The sequence below is a fragment of the Manacus candei genome, unplaced genomic scaffold (genome assembly GCF_025592945.1).
Source record: "Manacus candei isolate 608988 ecotype Guabito, Panama unplaced genomic scaffold, ASM2559294v1 h1tg000063l, whole genome shotgun sequence".
Classification (NCBI taxonomy): Eukaryota; Metazoa; Chordata; class Aves; order Passeriformes; family Pipridae; genus Manacus; species Manacus candei.
Window position 1 is genome coordinate 3017385 of NW_026138111.1, and position 22707 is coordinate 3040091.

Genomic DNA, 22707 nt, shown 5'->3' on the forward strand with positions numbered 1-22707 from the left:
ATGAAAAAATTGAATTTTTTTCTAGTATGTTAAAACAAAGGGTAAAATTTTCAGTGTACAGGTAGGTTGCCATCCTGCACTTGAGATCAGCTTTGTTTCCTCCAAAGGACTGTTCCTGGTATTTTTATAGGATATGGTTTGTGTTAAAATATTTAGCAGTGCTTTAATAATCATCTATGTCCAATCCTATCTACAGAGGAAACTTGCTTTTTCTCTCCAGACTGCATTCAGAAATACCAAAAAACACACCCCAAGTTGATAACAATTACGGAGGAGCAGTGAGGAAGACTGACTAGCTATTTCTACATTATATTAAAGCTGTGTTTAAGTTCTCTTGATGGAAGAGTTAAATCCTACTGCTCTCTGGGCTGGAAATCAGATGCCACGTAGGATCTGGATTTGATGGAAATGAGTTTGATATCTATTTTTATCATCATCACTGACTTAACAATGAGAACCAAATTTTGGAGACATTCCTGTGAAAATGCCATGATTCAGAAAATAGCTTAACACACCAAGACAAACATTACTTAGGTCTAATCACAAGTTATACCACACAACTCCCACACTCACTTAGGCCTAAAGCAAGAGTTGTTGAACTCCTTTAAGGTTCCCCCTCCCACGCACCATTAGATCTCCCCCATCCCTCCCCCTCACCCTTGAATACAGACTCACAACCTTACTTAACCACGACCTACTAAGCCTGCTACTTTCAATTTTGCCCACTGTCTCCTCAGCTGCCTGGACTGTGGGCTCAAAGGGGAGCAGGCAGCAACCCCACATGCAGACTGTGGCTGATCAGCCCTGAGGCTGATATGGCTTAATGTCATAGTCAGTAACCTGAGTGACAGCACAGAATTAACCCCCTGTGAGTTTATGGGTGACAGCAATTCAGGGGAAGAGCTCAGTACGCTGCAGGGCTGCCATTCTGAAGACCCTCAGCAATCTCAAGAAAAGGAGAGACAAAAACATTGCAAAGCTCAACAAAGTGAGTTAATCCCTGTTCACCTGGGATGGCTTGACCCTGTCCACAGGAGCAGGTCGGGTGCTCACTGACTGGAAAGCTTTGTAGAAGTAGACCCAGTGGACAGAAAGTTTAACATAAACCAGCAGTATACACTCGTGGCAGAGGCTGCTCTGTCCTGGACCAGGTGTAGCCAGCAGGTTGTGGGAAGTTACTGTTCTTATTTTTTGGCATTTGTAAGGCCACTGTACTCCTTGCCTCGCAGTAAAAGAGATCCGGACAAACTGGAGTGAGTCAAGGGAACCACCAAGACAGGGAACTGAAGCATGAATGTGAGGAGAGGCTGAGAAAACTGACTTTGTTAACCTAGAAAAGAGAAGACTAAGAAGAGATCTAACTGCATCTTCTGCTACCTGACAGGTGGTCAGGAAAAGACAGACAGCTGTTTCTCAGAGGTGCACACAGATAGAACAAAAGGCAAGAGACATAAGCTACAGCATTGTGGAAATTCTGATTAGACATGTGGGCACAATATCGTACCTGTGGTTCCATACATCTTACCTATGGAGGATATTAACCTTCAGGAATGCACACAATACATTTTAATATAATTAAAATTGTTAAACTGTGAAACATCAGGACCTAGAATCGCCCTAATCTTAAGCCTTTCCTTAAAACAAGTTGATTTGAGAAACTTCCTCAAGAGCTCCCAAAACATTTTAGTAATTAAAACTGCAATTTTTTTCCTAAAGTCTCTGTGATAAGATACTGATAAAGAACTGTAACATTCATGCCATTCATCATTTATCATTTGGGTGGAGGTAAAACCAACTTCACCCTAAATATTCTATCTGAGCTATGGCCTAAAAATAGAAAATATTTGAATGAAAATTTCTTACAACAATGGCTATAAATTACAAGTACCACAGGTCTGGAAGATGAAACAAAATCTATCATCATGAAAACAAACCCAGTATCTATATAATTTAAAAAGTCCATATTTTATTCTGATAATTAAGACTGTTCTTCATTAAAAACAAACAGAGAAAAAAAACCCTACTTCTCCATAATAAATTCATTGAAGTTTAATTTAGACACTGCACAGATAAGGAACTGCTCTTCAGACACATATGGACTTCCAAAATCAAATTTATTCTGCCTACAAAGCAATAATACCTCTACAAGTCAATACTCCTCTTGGGCTTTTTTTGGAGTGAAGTAAAAATAAAATATGTTGCCAGTAAAAATCTAGTTGTCCTATTTCAGTTTTGCACAGACTTCATAGCATCACAGACGCAAAGCAAATGTACAGCATGTGTGAAAGAGATGGAAACAGAAAGGAGGACAGAAAGGGATAATATGGAACAGGAGAGAGATATAGCCCAAGTGGGGCACTACAGAAGAAATGAACTTAAGCTTTGAAAGAGTGGAGGGAATGACAGTATGCTCAATGATAACGTACAGAAAAATGCAAAGGAATGTAGTGAAAGGATACAAATACAAATCAGTTCATACAGTTTGGTCTTATTAATCTGTAAGAGTAATGCAGTGCCATCATATGCTTTCCACCTTGACAGGTTTCTCCCCACCCCCACCTAAGCCCACAGCTTTGCACTGCTTGCTCATTACTGATGCCAACGGCATTTCTGCTCAAAATTCAGGAGAGCATCCAAAATTGGAAAACAAAGGGGATAATAAAGCTTGTTTTTAATAAATTTCAAGCAGACAGTAATCGGGATTTTTATTGTCAGGAAAATATTTCTTAAAATCTCAACAGGTGAACAATAAGCAGTCCTCCTTGAAATGGAGCATCACATCAGTATACAAAATGAAGCAGGATGGAAAAAATGTACTCTCACATCTACCAGAGATAATTGCATTGAAAATACATTGCAACTGCATCATAAACCCATGTAAAAGAATTATGCCCTTCCAAATGGAGTGGATGAAGGAAACTGTCTCTTTCCCGAGCAAACAGAAGGACTCATTTAAATGAAGGTATATGACTTTGGCTGTCTCTTGTTTGCCTAAGTTAGTGTCGTAACTAAAGCCATGAAAGCAAGGAAAATAGTTATGAGCAGAAGGATGTAAAAGATAACCTAAATTTACATGTTGACATGAAAATACTAGTCTTTTTGGCAGCTTTTAAATACTATTAATATGTTATTGTTCAATAGCTAAGTAGAATTTCTCAATATAGAGCATTATGTAAAGGTGTGATGATTCAGTTTCCATCAGTACCAGCACATGTTGCAACAGACACATGCCATGATAAAAGAAAATGAAGGAAAATGATGATGTGTCTCAGGAATTTAGTCAAAAATAACTTCTTTCAAACATCCCACCGTTTGCTGAGATGGCAAAGATGGCTGACTCTTCGCTGAATCAGTCCTTGAAGGAAGGCAGTAGAGATTTTGGTTCATTTGTGAGTTTTAATTCATTATGCTAATGGTTGATGACCTAATTCTTGAATACTTTACATCTGGATAAAGGTATACAGAGACAGTTACAGACTTAAAGGTCTACAAGTCTACAATTACCACACTGAACTAGCTATTTCTAATTGCACTTCATTTTTCTCTTTTTAATGAGATATCATTTTTATCATTATTTTTGCACTAATATGTGCATCCAAAAATGTCAGATTGCACACGAGAGAACACGGGTCACTTCTAACATACACTTGTAAATGTAAGGAGATACTTTAGGATCAGTAGTGCTGCAGTGCTGTAAAATCAAACTAATAAATAAAGCCATGCTATCTAGGCCCCTGGATAAAGGGGAATACTACTTTTTTCTTTACTATATATATAAGCTGCAAATATTTCTTTCATATTCCTCTCTCCTTATGGGTCTCTCCTGACTCTTTTCAACACCCACCATTCACCCCTTTCATACTTACACCTTCAGGAAAACACTTCTGCAAAAGCAGAACTGCATTTTCTTTAGTATCAGCTACATTAACTCCCTCGGTACTCTAGAATACATGTAATTTTTGTCTTTAATAAATGCATATTTAATTCCTCTCACCGGGGATATCAGCAATAACTTCCTGCAACTGGCTGCAGATTTACTTGTTTTTATCATCTTAATAGTCAACAGATAAATTGACAATAGCTGCAGAGGCTATAAATCACACAGGTTTTATGTATCTCTGATACTTTGTGGGAGAACAAATTGAACCTTGTGTTACCCAAAGTGCTTCTGTAGACAACTTGAACATAATCCCAAAATTTTAAAACCTGATGAAATACATCTTATCTCCTACAGTAAAGCCTTTCTGAAATTTAGAAATCAGCCTATGGTAGAAATCTGCCCAGTCTGCTAGAATTCTTGACAATTCTTATAGCAATAATAAAACTTATCAACAGTACTAAAAAGATAGGCAAGAAAAGAATGTTGTTTGAAAGCCAAACTGAATGTAACAGTGTTCATATTTCAAGTACTTGCATTTAAAGTTAGCCTTTGCAGGTGTCTGTCTTTTGGCCTTCAAATACAACTATAAAAGTATTTAACAGCATTTGCCTCTGATGATGCTTTAATACCTTCTATCTTGTATGATTTGGATGTAAACAGAAAGCAGTTTTAAATCTTTCTTGTCACCCCCACAACATCCATCGCAACTTGATAAAAAAGTGTACTGTTATTATAATGTTTAGCTGTATGTGCACTAACAAGGACACAAGGACACTGAAGGAAATGCCAGATCCCTCCCAACCCACCCCACAAGAGCTACTCTGTAGTGTTCACCACAGCCCCCAAAACTGAGAAGTCACACACTCGAGTAAGTGCCCAGCTACGAACACCAGTGAAAGGGAATTGGAAGAGTGTCCCGGCACAGCTGCTCCTCAAACATGGAACAAAAGGGAACAATCGCCGAATGCACACACCATGTCTGCCTTTGGACAGCTGTGGCACATACCTGGTCTGCTACCTGTAAAAATTCTTTGACAACCTAAAAGAACAGTTCTGATTCATCACTACTAGTCTATGATCTTGCATGTACACTGACCATGACTTTCTCCACAGAAAACACTCTTATATTGTTAAAATTAGGAAGCACATACAAGTACGAAGGTTGAGAGTTACCATGGATTAAAGATTTCATAGAACGGTACTTGTCTTCTCAAAATTATTTAATATTGACATAAACAGATGCCACAGTTATTCTTCTATTATTTTGAAACATATAAAAATGAAAAGCTAAGTCTTCTCAGATATGGTACTGATGAAATATTTGAGTTCTACTGTCATTAATGCCACAGAGATCAAAATTAAAAATCAGTATCTTTGGTAGTAAAATTCAAAATAATGAGCTAAATGCTAAAAATATAAATTCCTTTTTTTTAAAGTTTGCACATCCAGGGAAGCAACCAGTTAAGTTCAAGCAAGTCTTTCAGTTGTTAAAGGCACAAATTGTTAACAGATGGGTGAAAACATTTAATTTAGAGAATAGCTGTTATTAAATAATTTTCTTTGTAGAATTTCATAATTATCTATGAACCAATTATTATTACCTACATCTGTCAGCCAATTGTATCTAATAATTAACACAAAAACGTTTAATGGACAAAAAAGTGCACTGCTTGAAGGATAAAAGATGTTTAGCAATTTAGTACTTAAAAATAAAACTGAGAAAACATACAGACTCATTGTGTACTCATATGATTCTAGTATAATTTTTATTACAGTTCCTCTAATTCTAAATAATATTTAGTCTGATAACAGATTTTTCTCAAGCCTCACAAAGCATAATTTGTGGAATTTACTGCTGATAGTCATGAATCATTTCAAGATCAGGGAAGAAACAGAATCTTCTCTAAAAGTAATATTACTATTGTTTAAAGTAAACACCTCTTCCTTCAGGGGGAAAAAAACCAAGGGAAAAGTAATTTCCCAATAGAATATACTGAACTTTCTTACAGGAGCACAATCCTGAAGTAAAGAAATCGCTGTATGCAGCAGCAACTTTGTGTTTAAACTTGCCACCCAACGGTTTCATTCAACTCCTTTTAGGACTTGTAATGGAAGGGGCTGACTATTCATTATGTCTCTTTGCTCTTCCCACAGCATTCATGATTCTATACACCTCCATCACATTTCTCTCTCAGCCATTTTAAACTCATTTATAGGTGGTGGTCACTAACAGCTGATTGATCTCTCCACCCTCACATTACTGGAGGAGTGTTTGCCATGTATTTTTCATTGGATCATCTTGGGGGTAGCAAGTCATGGATTTACCAGATGCTACATAACTACTTCTCTGACACAAGAATCCCAACAGAGAGTTTCTGATAGACAGCAGGCATGCCAGTAGCAGTGCAGTGCTGAGCCTGACCCTGAGCCTTAGTGACTCTAAACACCATGCAAGGAAAGAGAAACAAAGAAAAACAACAAAAGTTTGTGAGCATTCTATCAAATAAAACTTTTGATTCAATTAATCGATTTTATGACCTTCTTTGCCATTTTATTTGCAAACTAAGTATGTGAAAAGGGACATTTTTTTAGAAAAAAAAATACACAAGAAAAGCATTGCAACATGAGCATTTGTAGAAATACATGAACTCTTGGATACTTTGGGGGTATGGTCTAAAATTACTTTTTGTATATTGGAACTTGTAAGGGGAAAAAAAGGGGGTTAAAATAAAAGAAAAATCAGAAACAGCCATTCAGGGAAAAGTTAGAAGTCCTAAAGTTGGAAGTACATCACACAGAGACACATGTGAGATGCCTCACTTGTGTGGACAGAGATGGTCAGAAAGTAAAGAGCAATAATAGTTGCTCTAGGATACTGGCTCCCCAAACCCAACTTCCACTAAAGCAGCCAGAGCCACCAGTAACCAGCCAGTTACAAAGGCTGGTTTGACTTCAAGAGAAGCGGCTATGCTAACCTAACCTATGCAATGCCCTTAAGAAAAGGAAGCAGTTTAGTTTTGAAGACACTGGTGTACTTACTGGATTGCTGAAATAGTGAGAAAGTGGCAAACACAAAGCATTAGAAGAGCCTTAAGGTCTAACTACTCCAAAAGCATCAGCAAGACACAACAGTACACTGGGGTTCAACACTGGTCAGTCATTCTCAGTACAAAAAGCTTTTTGCAAGGCCTGAGAGCCTGAAATACTGAAAAATTCCAGCTAATGAAGATCTTAAATGAACATTTTCTCAGTACTTGGATCACAGCAAACCCTGCACTGCGGCAGGGCAAGGAGGCAGGTGACAGCACCACAAGTGGAAGCAGCAGAGGCACAGGGAGTTCACAGCAGGACTCCTCCCACCGTGCAAACTCTATTGCATCACTACTCTATATCTCTTTCTGTTTTCTGATCCAATTAAAGTCATTGCAAGTAATTAAAAAGGCAAGATTAGCTGACTGCATTTCAGGAGACATTACACAGAACATATCTGTAAATAAAAGGGCTTATTAGGACTGGCTGCAGAGACGCTCATGTTAGTGGTACCCTTCAAGAGGCACAGTCACCCATCAGATTGTCAACTCTGGGCCCTCCCGTGACACCCAGCACAGCTACCTGGGGCTGCTGGGACAGCTCCCATGGAACTCAGCTCCTTCACTCTCCAAGGGCAAGCACTGAAGAGGGAATAAAGCTCTAGGACCACAAGAGTACAAGTATTCCAGGTTTAACAGAATTTCCATTTCATTTACTCAAAGGAATGGAAAGTGTAGCCTCAGCAATGCACTGGCTTTTTTATAAATCCATGTATTTATGCTGTCATAAACGAGAATTCAAAATTAAATGCATTTTATAAGACATTTCAGTAACTGTTTGGAAGCAGCTATTGCTTTCTATTTAAAGAAAAAACATATTTTAATTATGTCATATTATGTTATGAAATAATTTCGGAGGAAAAAGCAAGTAAGGCCTATTTGTCATGAACTGGATGAAAACTGGACTTCAATATGTCAAACCTTCCCAGAAAGCAACAATTACAAGTTTCATCTAACTCTCCTGAAGATTCATTTTCAACCACAAAGTTAATTATGTTTGATCTGACTTCAGCAAGCAGCATTAGGGATCAAGGCAAATTGCTGGAGTAAGGGGAAATCAGACAGGTCTTCAAAGTCATTCTAGGTAAGACAGAGCACTCCTTAGGAACATCAGGCTTCAATAATAAAATTTTGTATTTGATAACAGGAAATAGGAAAATAATTTCATTGGCTTATTTAGAGAATGCCAGTTTTCCATCTTCTCATGTACAACAAGTAGTGGCTTGTAAGTAGAAAGGAAAATAAAAAAGGGGTAGAGGGGTGGGTATTTACAAATAATCATTCAAAATTCATACACCACAAGAAATGAGAGAAAAGTTTTGTATTAAGTCTGTTGCAGGGATAAAATAAGCAGAACACAATTCCCATTTTAGAAATACAATGAGGTGAAAAAACTGCAATTGAATATCGAAGGTCCCAAAGCAACTAAGAGGAGGGATGTCTGTCTGGCCTCACAGAAGAAATCACGTTAAGTTAACAAAATGCATAAACCACCAGAAGTACATTTCTGAGATAAAGAAATAACAGAAAAAGAAAAAAAATCCTTGGTCTGATAAAGTAGAACATTTCAGAGAATCTCCCCATGCTTCATGTATGTCTTTGGGGACCCATATTTTGGGAGTTTAATGACTGTTTGCATGCATGTTCTTCCTTCCACCTGTGCTCTCCAACTAACCATTCATATTGCTGTGAGTCCCAGCCTCCCCTACCCTCTGCCAAGCAAAACTGGTAAATTTGGTGCATAATCAGGAAAGAGGAAGCAGAGGATGAAGAGAGGGAGAGAGACTTAACCCCCATTTCTTTCCCTAGAAAATGACAGAGAAGAGAAACATCAGCAACAATTGCGTCAAGACTTAAAAAATTAGTCAGTCTTCAAGAAACCATGGCACAGTTCTAAGTTTTTTAAAACAACGTTAGTATGTCTATTTTACTTTGTTTCTCTATTTCTGAACATCTACAGAACCCTTGCTCTGCATTCCCCAGGTTTTCAGAAGTTCTGAGAATTAAATATCATCTTTGAAGTTCAGGTTCTCAAACTTTATCTTGATAATAGCATCTAAAAATTTGGAATTACGTACAATCTAATTAGCATGAGATTTTTCAATCTCATTGCTACAAGCCAGCAATAGCTGTGGAGTCACAGTACTGTCTTACTCTTTCCAGAGAACACATAGCACCTGAGACAGATCTTGAAAGGTTGGGTTTTTTTCAAAAAACAGGGGCACAGTGTGAGAAGTCTGGGCCTGACAACAAAGGATGTTATAGTATCCCCACTTGGAAGTGACATGCTTTATGAAGAAAGATTAAGGAGCTGTTTTTCAGCTACACTTCTCTCACTACCTCCTCCCAAAAGTGATCACTTTGCTGGCTCCCCTCCAGCAAGGGCTTGAGAGGAATCAAAGGATGAGAACTGCAGAGAGAGCCTGCAGGCAGAGGTATGACAGAGAGCATCTTAATGGGGAAGAAACTGCAGACCAGAGATTTCTCTTGTGTAAGGGAAAACATAGTGGAGATACTGCAAGGATTTGAGACTTACCGGACACTAGACGTATAATAAATTACAGGATTCTCCTACTCCCTTTCACACAGTGAGGATAGGAGTTAAAACACCCCAAAATCTGCATACACATTTTAGCAGCATTTCAGCAAATCACAGATCCAAAAAACTTCAAAACCTCTTCTGTTAAAAGGATTTTGTTTTGCAAATGTGTTTAGAAATTGATAACTACCTGACTCATCACCACAGAAGAGTTATTTAATGGTGTAGTACTAGTCACCTGTTATCAATGGTGTCCTTTGAACCTGTTTTGAGACTACAGAGCACAACATAAATCTGCCACAGCTTTTTGGCACTTCCTGCCAAGTACTTGCTCATACTCTGCAAAATTATGCAGACTATTAACCTGACATAAATTTTAAGAGTCTGGGTCTTCCCAAAGAACATGCAGAGGGCAGACTCATAAAAGTTCTTAACAGCAGAGACCAGGACCAAAACAGACAAAGAAGAACCATTAAAACCTCCACCTGAATTCAGGTACAGCAGTGCTGTGCAATTGCTGTACAAGGAAATGAACTGAAATAGTCCATGAAAAACAAAACACCTTAATAACTCTACAAAATGTCTCTTTGAAGAGACATCATATGCTTCATCATATCTGAGCATCTACAGCAGTGAAAGCATAGCTCATTCTCAATTTAGAAATAAATTTACAAGATAATCCTAAATATTTCAGTATGAAACAGCACATGAACCTTAACAAACTTTATGTTCAGCACAAGGTTCCCACAAGATTCAAAAGTAGTTATCATAAGATTTACACTAAGTCAAATATAAATGTAAATATTTCTAAGGACTCTTAGCTTCTAGTTTCGATTTAATTATTTTATAGACTTGCTTAATATGTTATTGCTTAATATGCTTAAAATGTTTTGACTAGTTCAGTCAATGTTGAACAAAGAGAACAGGAGTGCAAATGACTTAAGAAAACTGTTCTTCATCTGGAAACAGTTTTCCAACACACAGTGATAGGTTTTCTGCCCATCTGTTAAACCAGCCCTATCAAATTGTTTTGAGGACAAAAAAGGGGGATAGAAAAAAGGATTCACAGTATTCATTATGACTCACCCAGTATTTTTCACTAGCTTTGCTTACTAAGTGTAACACAGTTATTCTATGTTCTATTCTTAATATATATTAAATGCACCTCTAGATAACAAACTTTTCTTACTGCACCATAACTGTGATGAAGTGAAAGGTCTCCATTTTTACACCAGCAAAAAGCAAAAGTGCACAAAAGGGTTTTTGCTGGTGTAATGTATCCTATTTAATTCCAGAGCTAACACAGGCTGACTTAGCAAAAATTTCATTTACATCACTACATGTATGCTGAAAGGACTACCTGGAAGAGCCATGCCAGCAAAACTTTTCTAATGTAGACCAGACCTAAGCTACCCAGGCACCTCAGCACTGACAGAGCACAACATTGGCATATTCACCAGTGGGGCTCTGTAAGAGGCACCTATTTTGATTTCCAGGTAGCCCCTCAAGCACACCCCACCAGGCAGACAGCAAGATGAGAATTAAGAATGATGCTGTCACACAGCAGTGCATGGGCTGCTGCTCAGAAAAAGTCTATTATAAGCAAACTGATCTTCAGCACAGTTCACACTGCAATCAAACTGCTGTGCTGTGAATTAGTATTTCCCCAGTTTTCAGAGTAAACAAACAACAACAGTGACAATGAAAGGGAATACATATAACAAAAACAAACTACTGGACAATACCTGACATTTTGAAAGAGAGATACTGAGTCTGTGCAACTTTCTCAAGTAAGTCAGATGATTTAACGTGGGACACTTGTCTACAGACAGTTACCTGGTTTTGGAGATGAGCTATTTTCATTTTAATGGCAGCTAAAGTACAGATAACCCATAAATGAACCCAGTATGTCAAAAACAATATCATAGCAAGTGAAAATATTCAAACCCAATTCAAACTACTCCATTTAATGATTGTATAGGTCTCATAAAACAAAAGTACATTAAATAAGCAAAAAAGATCAATATGACTAACAAGCACCTGCCTATTGATCAAGGAAGGAAACTTCCTTGATGCTTCACTCCAATTCACTGCTTCTGCTCACAAAGTAGGGCTCCTCTCCATGAGTCCCTTACACCCTGACCCAGCGACTATACAAACTGCCACTCTCTTTTGTTCTTCTCTCATTCCATAAGTTTTGAAAATAGCATTAATACTTATATTAGATGTACCATACTTATACTGTTTTATGACATCAAGACATAATTATAAATTCAAAAAGTAACAATAGGTGCTTGGTGTATGAATGAAGAATGGAATTGTAAATCAGCTTCTGATAGACAGGGTATTTTGTGCTGCAAAAACAGCTAATGAAGAATTATATAAGAGTTTCAAAAATACAGGACAAGGAAATCACAATAAAAATTAGGGGTGTTCAAGAAAAAATTATACCACAATTTCTTCAACATATTATGTTCATGGAAGACTTCCAGCTCAAATATGAAGATAGTTGGAAGGCTTGGGATGGAATAAACTCTACAAAAGAGGACAACAAAGATGAAACCATTCTTTACAAGGAAAAGTTGCTCTGCCATTGACTCTTATCATTCCACTTGCTTAGTGTTTGTCTTTTTTATCTTTTACTTGATTTTTTTTTTTAAAATGTATTTTAAGACTTCAGAATTCACCAACAGAATTCAACAGTATTAATACAGCTAAGCTTTATCAGACTTGTAATCTTACTTTAAAAAATCAAATTAGTTTACGACCTTTTGTTAAACTCTTTCCATTTGTAGTTACAGAAATTAATGACAAAGGGTGAAAAAAGGAAGATACATGTTTTGTTCACAAAATGGCTCTGCCCAATTCTTGTCTGAGTCCATGTAAAATTCATTTCTCTAATTTTCTCATTCACATTTAGAAAAATGTATTTAAAATCATAACAGATACCATGGCAATCTCAATCCACAGCATGTAGATCACCTCTTATCTATGTGCAGTGTTAAAGAATGCTATCACAATAGAGATAAAGCAAAATTTAATTGGAAAAAATTATTTCCAGGAAATCTGATTAGATTGCAGATTGTCCTTTTTACTTGTTATGTCCAATAGCATTAGTCAAAAATTATTCTGTCATAAGCAAATGTTCAACTGGCCCAGGTTAAGAGTCACTCCATTTACTCTTTCTGAGTTGTGTCATAAGGTCAGCTTTTTCTCACCCCTCTGGAATTTGCCAAGTCTTCAGAGACCTCCAGGGGAACCAGGGAACAGTAATGACTCAGACACTTACTTGTACATAATCTGACCTTAATACAGATTTTAAGAAAGGGAAGATACTGAGATCCGGTACCAGACCCAAGTCTCTTGTGATTCAGTTCCACACCAGTTTATGCTAACAATTTGAATTCCAGCTGCCATGGCTCTCTCCCTTCCTCATCTCCCAGCTATGTCATCTCTTTCCCCCCTCTACACCCACACATGCATTCTCCTGAAGGTGACCCCTCTAGCTTTCAGCCATCATTCAGCACAAGCACCTCACTCCCCTGGATACATGTTCATCAGCACCTATGCAAGGAACAAGTACCTGTGCGTGGCAGAGATGCAAGGAGAAAAGAATCACAGAAGAACAATTTGTATCAGTTAACCAGAGATTGAAGTCAATCTTTAATCCACTGTGTATGAAGCTCTACATTAAAGCAATAAAATACAGAACTCTGTAAAATTTTGGTTTGTACTGACATCAAGTTTTCACCATCTTAGTCAGCAGTTAGCATCTATTCTGATTTCCACTTAGTAACTAATTAGCACTAATTAGCATATGCCTACAACATATAAAGAAGTTAATGCACAAATTAGTTGTGGCAAAAGCACTAAAAATTTCAAATCAGAAGTGGAAATTCTTTAGAAAACAGAATTGAACAAAGTAACAAACTTGGAAGAAAAAGTGTCAGATTATCTGGTATTGAAACAAATACCTTCAGTAAGGGTAAACTGTGAGTGGGAAAAGTAAAGGAACTTTTAAATGAAAATTAGACAAATTCAGATTATTCAGATAATACTTGTTATCAGTCTTCTTCAATTGCTCGATCACTGCCCTTCACAAAAGTAGCTTAGGTGGATCCTATGTATATTCATAGTAATTCACTTACCTAATTCAGCTATTTGCTCATGTTTTAGAGGGAGAGGGATTTATTACTTGGCAAAGGAGAGGGATAATGCTTCACTGTTTTACCAGCCAGAGAAGAGCAGAAGTCCCTAACCCCTGGAGCACTCCTGGTCTGTGGAGCAATGATGTAGTGCTCGCTCGGTGCCAGGAGAGCAAAGTTCTCACCAGCCTGTGCCCAGTCCTACACTCAGCACTGCAGCTTTACTTGCCTCTGTAGGTGTGCAGGTTATTAAACGATCCACGTGTACAGACCTCATCAGAATTAGGCCTCCTATGTTCCTAACTGCTCTTAAGAAACTATCCAATACTTGTGTATTGATTCAAAGTATTGATTCAGTACAGTTTAACATGCTGGTGGAAGAGTAAAAACCAAGCACCATCCTCTTCCCTGGGAAGCTTGGGGTTTTTTTAACATGTATAGCTTTAGTTCAAATCCAGGTTTCTCCAAGCAGATAAAAGCCTTTACTAATCAGTAAGGGCTATGTTTGGTAAATGTGAACATTACAGATAAGTATTCTGGTGAAATAATCTTCTTAAATTCTCTAAAAATGTATTATTCAACCAAAGAGGATTCCTTTCCCCACTCCAATTAGATGTAACTAAAACAGGTGACTTTTTTTTACTCCAATATTTTATTATGGGGGTGGGAGAGGAGGGAGAAAGAGACTTCTATGGAGAACAGGTCAGGAGTAACACTACTGGCCATGAAGGTGAGTGCAAAGGCAAGAGAACATGACAGACATCAGGACATGGCAGAAAGGATGACAAGAACATCAGGTAAATAGCAAGAACCACCACCAAGAAACGGAATATAAAACTTCGAAAATTACAGTAGACGCCCATTATAGAATAATTTTAATGAACTTGCAAAGACAGCATTTCAGACTAATTTAACCAAGGAAAACTAAATGAAATCTCTCTGAAACAAAATAGGCTATACAGATGGAAGTCTAGTACTGTGGGTTTTACCTCTGGGAGTTGCAGCCTGCACAAGATTCTATTCTTTCATTACAAATCTGTTGTGTGGGGGGCGGAGGAGGAGTAACTGTGTTACAGGGATAAAAAGAATAGCACAATTGTTGTAAGAACATCTAGTTTTCTCTATGTATTTCTATCCATCACAATCATTCTTCAACTTCACATCTATTTTTCCTCCTTACCTTACCCTATACTGTGTCAGTAAAGAATATTTTAATGCTGGGGGGGAAGCACTCTATAAATAACAGTCCCTGAACAGGACATCACTAATTCATTAGTGATGATCATTAAACAGCATTCGTTTTAAGAGAACACAGAAAACAAAGAACGCTGATCAAGCTCCATCAGGAGAGAGAGGAGGACTGGCAGGAATAGCAGCTGTGCTCTAGCTCAGATTGGATTCGTGTTGGCAGAACTGTGAAATAAAGCCTGCAACATATTGTGCCTTTATCAAACCTGCTTTCCCAATAAAAGGCATCCAAGGAATTTAATGTTTATGTTTTGCTTTTCATAGGCTATTTTACTTAGGATGGTTTGTGTACAACTGAATTTATAAAAGTCCAAGATGCATTTATTTAGACATGCTGCTCCTTCAAACAGTGCCATCTCACACACACATCTCACAGCCTCATTCATCTCAGTATCTAAAAGTGCTTCATAAACGCCAATTGAACAGATGCCACGAATCTGAAAAACACTACTGCCTGAAAATTTTATGCTATTTGACTTGGTTACAATACTATGTTTTATTACAAAGTAGAAAAGGCCAGTGCAAGGGGAAAAGTGTAATTTAAACTATACATTTAACAGCATTTTGCATGTATCAATTTTAATAATACATTTTTCACAGTCAATCATGCAAAAGTCAAGTTCCTCCCTTGCCAAGGAAAAAACTAAAAACTAAATAAAAAGACCCAAAAATTTCTTTAAAATTTTTTAAAAAATTATATGAGAGATATAAAAACCCCTAAAATTCAAACAATTACAGAGGTATTTGTAGGACACAGATGTGAAAAAAAAATTCTTTTTATTTTCAAAGAAATGTGAAAATTAATATTTAGGATTACATTATACAGAAATTTATGCACATTTTGTACACCAATCAAATGAAAAAATTGTTGTTTTATTTCAATCTCTCATTTCTGGGCATAGAATACAAAAAAAGGAAGAAAAACCTAAAGAAAGAAAGGACAGAGAAATGTGTAGGAAGATCTCAAAGCACATAAATATAGTGTTGTTCTTCGTGTTCCCTTGTAGAAAGTACAAAAGTAGGTCACCTGTTATGTGTTACAACACAGCAATGTAAACCAAATTCTGTTTTGAGTACCTTGGTGGGGAGAATCTTTTTGAGTATAACTTTACATAATACATTGGTGCAACCACCTCAACCTGCCTTAAATAAGTAGCACTTCAGAATTTGCGAAACCAGTGAACCAAAACTTTCACAGCTCAGACTTTCAAACCTGAAACTGGGGCTAGAAACAGAAGCTCGATCACAGAAACTTCAGGAGTTCAATGACTTGTTATTTTCCAAGCAAGAATTCAGAGAACTTCCCTAGGAGTGGGATCACTGCACTCGTGCCTTCTCAAGTGGGATCACTTATCCAGGGAAACTGAGCAGCATAACTATTTTCCTTCTACAGGTATGTATACCAGTTCTTCTTTCCATCTACCCTTTCTCTGAATCAGCCTCATAACCCTGATTTCTGTGCTGCTATAGAACAGTAGACCATTATTTTATAAATAAAGCTTCAGATCAAAAAGAAAAAAAAGTGTCATTCACTGCAATTCACAGATGGGTGAAAGGGCTGCAGTAATGTTCCAAGGCAGAACTGCCTTTTCTTTTTGCTTTTCTTAGATTCTGTCTGAACCTAAGCAAGCTGCCAATTTATTTAACCCATCCACAAATGAAGGTAAAAAAGGATTTGTCCAAGACGACATATAGTTATAATAAACATAAAGCAGAAACTGTCAGATATCTTTGCCTATTGAATTCCCTTGGACATTAAAAATAAACTTCTCCAGACCTAAAAATGCTCTAATTGATTCAAAATCCAGCCTGGTACGTTCAGTCTGAGAACCAGATCACTCTACTTATAACTCAATGCATAACTATTTTAACTGCAAGTGTGGCATAACAGTACGACAGAAACTTTAAATAAAGAAAATTCTACCATAGATCCGATTTATTCACATTTTGCACACACCAATAAGAGAATTACCTGTAATACTTACTTTTTTACTAGAAAGTCAACATCATGCTTTACATTTCACCAGAGAGATGTGTGTGCCTTGGTAATACAGATAGGAGCAGTATTCATTATATTCACAATGGCAGAATTATAATTTTGTCTCTTGTATTACCATGAGCAACTACAAAAGCAGTTTTTTAAGCTTGAGGCAGACAGCAGAGAATTCATTCTAGTAATTATGGGTACTAGTGCAATAATTAATATTTTTTGATGTATCAAAGATCATATCTAGATTATAAACAGAAAGGAGAGCATGACTTCAACACCACTTCTTCAGTCATGCTTACTTTAACATAAGTTCAAGCAAGGAAAGCCTAAAAAGAGCCAGAGAAAATATAATGTTTTCAGATAATTTTAAAACCATGTGCAACTACACAGAATGGTTTACATTCAGATGTTTCCTTCTTCAAGTATGAGTAAAGTGCTACTCTGTAGGTACTGATGAAGGACAGTCTACATTTCAAACAAGTTAATATTTAATAAATAATGAAAGAGAAATTTTATGTGAGTTTCATGGACTGTTAATTTTTTCTTAACAACTGTAACTGTAAAAGATCCTTTGAGCGGTGGAAATTTTTTCCTTATTGCCATTTTCTCCACAAAGGTGGTGGGGTACCAGGGAGATTTGAATATTTCATTATTATTAAGGGAGAATTACTTAAAACTAGTTCTAGTACATTCTGTTTAAAATCTTGTCTTGAAGTTGTAGTATTTGAGTCTACCCAGATTCTGTTTTTCACAGTAGTTTTTCCTCAGGTCTTTAAAGCTGTATATTTACACAGTCAATGATGCTCACCTCTTAAACAGTTAAGGAAAGGAAAGCACCACATTCAGATGCAATTGCTACAGCACTTTCTCATGAGATTTAAAAGAGCATTTGACACATGAAGCTTGAAAGTGAAATGATTTTTCCTACTACTTTTCATTCATCATGCAAGGTTGCAGTTTGTAAAATTGCTCAAACACGATAGAGACTGCATTTTTTTAATAACTTTTAGAAGACAGCCCTTGCCTACAGTTCCCATCTCTGGATCTTACAGCATTTTTGGCTACCATTTTAAGCATTTTTATAAAGGGAAGAAGTTGAACACCAAGTAACTTGTCCAAGTAACAAGTTCACATTTAAACCCAGTTACCACACGAGTCCTGTGAACAGTGTTGTAACAGAAGCATCATTCTTTGTCTCCTAACTAACACTGTCCTGGGATTTTGTCCAGTGATTCATCCATGCCCAGCCGATTAATCAGTTTTTCCCCAGGTTTTTTTCCTTTGACTTATTTCTATCCATGAGAAGAAATGGAGAGTTATGAAGTCTATCAAAGTGGGAAAGGTGAAGAAAAGAACTTTCTTAAACTTTCAACTATGTAATTTTTTTAAACTTTAGGAACCATCTTGGTTACACAAGTGAAAATCCCAAATCATGAAGAATTACTTTAATGAAAGGGTGGTCAGGCATTGGAACAAGCCAGGGAGGTACTAAAGTCACCATCCCTGGAAGTGTTCAAGAAACAACCAGACGTGGTACTTAGTGCTGTAGTTTAGTTGATATGGTCTTGGACTTGATGATCTTGGAGGTCTTTTCCAATTTTAATGATTCCATGATATTATTTCAGATTAAAAACATGAAAAGACAGGAATGACATTACTTCATTTGTACAAAAATCTAAATTTCAGCAGAGATTGATTCTAGTATTGTAAATAGATTTGTGTCTGTCTTTTCTCCTTCCCAATCCTCACACAGATAATGATACTACTTCTGACACATTTAAGCAGAAGAAATGCCAAAAGAAAGACTTTGCTAGTTGGAAGAGAGAAGAAAAAATTATCACCATTGTGCAAATAAATAAAACCAGAGTCAAAATCCACTCAAACTATGGCTTGCACTTATTTTTCCATTGCCATTGCAGTAGGCCCATCCTTGGAGAAAAGCTCATTTTGGAAAGCCTCTGGGCTAAGGGTAAATTATCTTAAACTCAGCATTCCTTCTTGGTACCTTTTTGCAAGTAGGATTCCACTTTGGAGAATGCATTATGCACTGGAGAATCTCCATAAGGAGAATGCAACACTTATACCGTTTCTGTTGTCAGAAAGAGTGTAAATTCATACCACTTCTAGAGAATTAAGTCAATTTTATAAATATTATATACTTTTTTATATACATATACATATTCACACAAAATATAACCATGGTATAGGTATCACAGGAGTTACAGGATAACAAGTCTGTGCGCACTGTTCAGCTGTACAAGTCAGCCCCGCAGTGAGCGCTGCCTGTCAGTGGCAGTGGTGACAGCAGTTTTAATCAAGTCAATCAATCACAGATTTCCTCAAGAGCAACCCAGAGTGTTTTGTGCCAGCTGAATCAGCACCCCAAAATCCCAGGTTTGGTAGAGGATCCTGAACAGTGCTGAGAAGGCCTTGGGAGGTGGACACAGCAGGCATTTTGAGCAGCCCAATATTTATCAGCTAAACTGAACAGCAAAGAGTTGGGTACTGCAAGTAAAACTACTTGGATACAATTTTCTCCTCTCACAAGCAGCGTAACAGAATTTCCTCATTAAAAGCTCAAATATCATTCAAATATCAAAACAAATAAATAAATGACTAACTCAGTAGGAATTCAAAAGACAAAAGGCAGTCAAAGGAATACATTTTTTCAGAGCGTAAAACAATAGCTGCCTGGTTGCTTTCTAGAGCCTCAGTCAAAGAACAGGTTGGCCCAATCTATGACCTGTTCAGTGTTCACAACTTTAACATCTAACAAGTACTTCCTAGATAATAGTAATCAGTGGAGATTAGAAGCTATACATTAATCTGTGAATGCGTAACATTTGTCAAACGAGAAACCAGAATCTTGTATTATTTTGCAGGTGCTAAAATTACTTAAAAATAATAAATAAAAGCTCAAGCTAAAAAATTCAACTACATTCAAATTTATTTCTAACTGCTACTATTATTCCACTGTGTCAGTAACCAATAATGCTATCCCAGAGTAGAATATTACTGCCAATTTTACAAGCAAAAAATAAAAATAGGTTTTGCCAGAATTAAAACTGCATTTCTTCCCATTTATTTATTCATTCAACAGATGCATTAGCCAAGATTCTGCACAAAAACAAAATATTAAATTATATCAGCTGGATGTATTTCTAAAAAGAATCTAAAAAATTAAAAAGATTAGTGATTTGGTGAATTCATTTCTTCATCATCTACGACTAGCAGCTCTCGGCAATCTTAAAACATACTTTGAAAATACAGACGCTTTCAGGCAAGCACAGAAAGAGAAAAATAAACTTTGCATCGTAATCACAGATTTAAACAAAGATTTAAAATTACAGATTAGCAATTTTATGTGGACTCTCTACAGTCCACAGTTCTCTCTGCAGCTGCTGGTCCATGAAATTTTTGGGATCAATCCCATTTGCATTCTCATTTCTTTGTGTTGTGGATGTGCAAATCTACTCAAGGCAATTTTGTGCCCAGCTGATCACAGGATGCTATCCAGCAAATTGCCATACATGGCAATTGTACCCAACGGAATTACACTGTGATACCAAAGTGAAGAAATATTGATATTGCTGAAGAATTTTTTCAAAACCCCAAAAACTTAAAGCAAGGTTTACAAGTCAAGCTCTTAGCAGTTTTATACAAAAGTGATCATAAAATTCAACACTCTTAGTCCATTTATAGAAAAAGATCATTAAAAAATGATCTATATGAAGCCTATATAAAGAAATCTGAAGGGCAGCTCAGTCACCCTTACGGCAATTCTCACAACTTCCCTGTCCTTGCGTGAGACTCCTTTAGTTCTCATCAAATATTCATGCTACTAACTCCATGCCTGGCTCATCCTAAATAGGTGTCTTTTCTTCTTCTTCCTGCCACATCACACAAACATGTAAGATACAGGTGGTATTGGGAAGGATAAGAGAAGTAGAAATGCACCAAAATACAAAGCACCTATATATTAATGAAAAGGTTTTTTCAGGATGGCATAACCCAAAGTACCAAACATAAAAGTACTATAACCAGTTTGTTCCATTCATAATATTGATTTGTTTAACATATAGGTCCTATATGTTTATAGGTTTTGTTTATCAAGTATGTTTACCCTTAAATTACTAATTGATGGTGGAAGCAACAACTCCCCAAAGTCAAAATCCAGGTGAAATATTCTCCAAACAGGTTTCTGTATTTTTGTCCTGTGTTTAATAATCTTCCATGCATACTGCAAGGCCTGTTTCCTTAGAGATGTGGGACGGGAGGGTTTCATTTCAAAAAGCTGGATGATGAAGTAGAGAATTCTATAGTGTTTCATCAATACGTTTTTTAAAATCTCATTAATTATTTGCATGTTCTGGAGGTTTGTTTCGTTCTCCTACCCCCCTTCCAATGCAGTTGAGGGCTTAAAGCAATTTAGATAGAAGTAAAGTTAGTGCAAGAAATAATTTATATTCTGACTTTGCCAATACATTACTTTACTTTAGAAAAAATAAATTAATGTCTTGAGAGATAGATACATGAACTATTTTCCACTCAAAACCCAATTCTCTCCTTATTACTCCAAAGCATTGCCTTGGCTTAACTTTCTTTGTCTAGTCAGACATAAAAAAATCTGTGCTTAAAGACCTGCTAAGAGAATAAATGTGGAAAATTTCTATAGTCTGTGCATTCCTCAAAAAGAAATTGGTCTTGTATTATAGAGACTGGATAGATTCACGAAATACAGACAGACTTTCCAGATCCGCCCTAGGCTTCTAGCACATAACTGAACTGTTTTTCTACAAAACAGAATAATGCAAAGAGAAAATATGAAGCAGATACAGGATGCTCAGGCACTGCGGTCATGAACATTGGACAAGCAGCTAAAATCCTTAGTTTAAATGTTAATCCACTATCTCTAACTGTCCATATAAATTTGCTCTAGATTAAGGGTACTGAATACAAACAAAACTTTTGTGTCTAATATCAATCTTTATTGCCACAAAGTACACTGCAATAGCTGCTTTGCCTACAGGCTTCAAGATTACTGAGAGTGGCTTTTATACTCTCACAAACTGTCTGAAGTACTTGCTATCATCACAGCCTGTAACATTTATCAGGGTATGCATTTAACTGAGAGCCATAGAGTCCTTACATACAGATGCACTCAAAAACCACCGGAAAATCCCCATTGAAGTATTCTACCCTAGACCTGTATTGCTTATTGTGATAATGCCAGATTAAAGATTTTGGAGTGGGAGTGTTAAATAGGGTATTAGCAAGAATCCAATAAATAGGTAGATGCCTAGAATTTTTTGATGGCGGTGAACAAAATAAGTTTCTGACGAATATATGAAAAAATTGCAGGGAAAAAAATAATTGCCCTGGTGGGGGGGAACAGCAAAGGCTGGCTGAGTTTTTCTTTCTTCTTCAAGAGCAAGACAGCAGAAGAGGTATTACAACATTAAACAACTTTAAAGAAAACCATTTCCAATCTAACCACCAGCAAGCTCAAAATAGTAACCACTTTCAAAGGGCAGACTCTCCTTTCCTTTCATTCTTTCCTCACATTAAAACTAATCTGCTTGATTAATAAGAGAAATAATGTTCTCCATATCCAGCTGTCTCTCAGATGGAGTAATTTCTCACTGGGCACCATATCTACTGTGTAAAGAATGAGAACTAGAAAAGACCTCTACTTGTATCAGAACGGCAATTTCTTTTTTAGAAAGACAGCATGGTAACAGGCAGAGTCAGTATGTAATAACTCACGTGGTTTTCCTGTTGATCGGTTGTTTCAGTTGCTATATTCCATCTTCCAC

The 22707-nt window shown here is 36.8% G+C and overlaps 1 protein-coding gene across 1 annotated transcript in view; it reads right to left on the reverse strand.

The window, feature by feature from the left end:
* COG5 (component of oligomeric golgi complex 5) overlaps positions 1-22707 on the reverse strand; it is a 182459-nt gene that overhangs the window by 114926 nt on the left and 44826 nt on the right. The gene's annotated exons all lie outside the window — the stretch shown is intronic.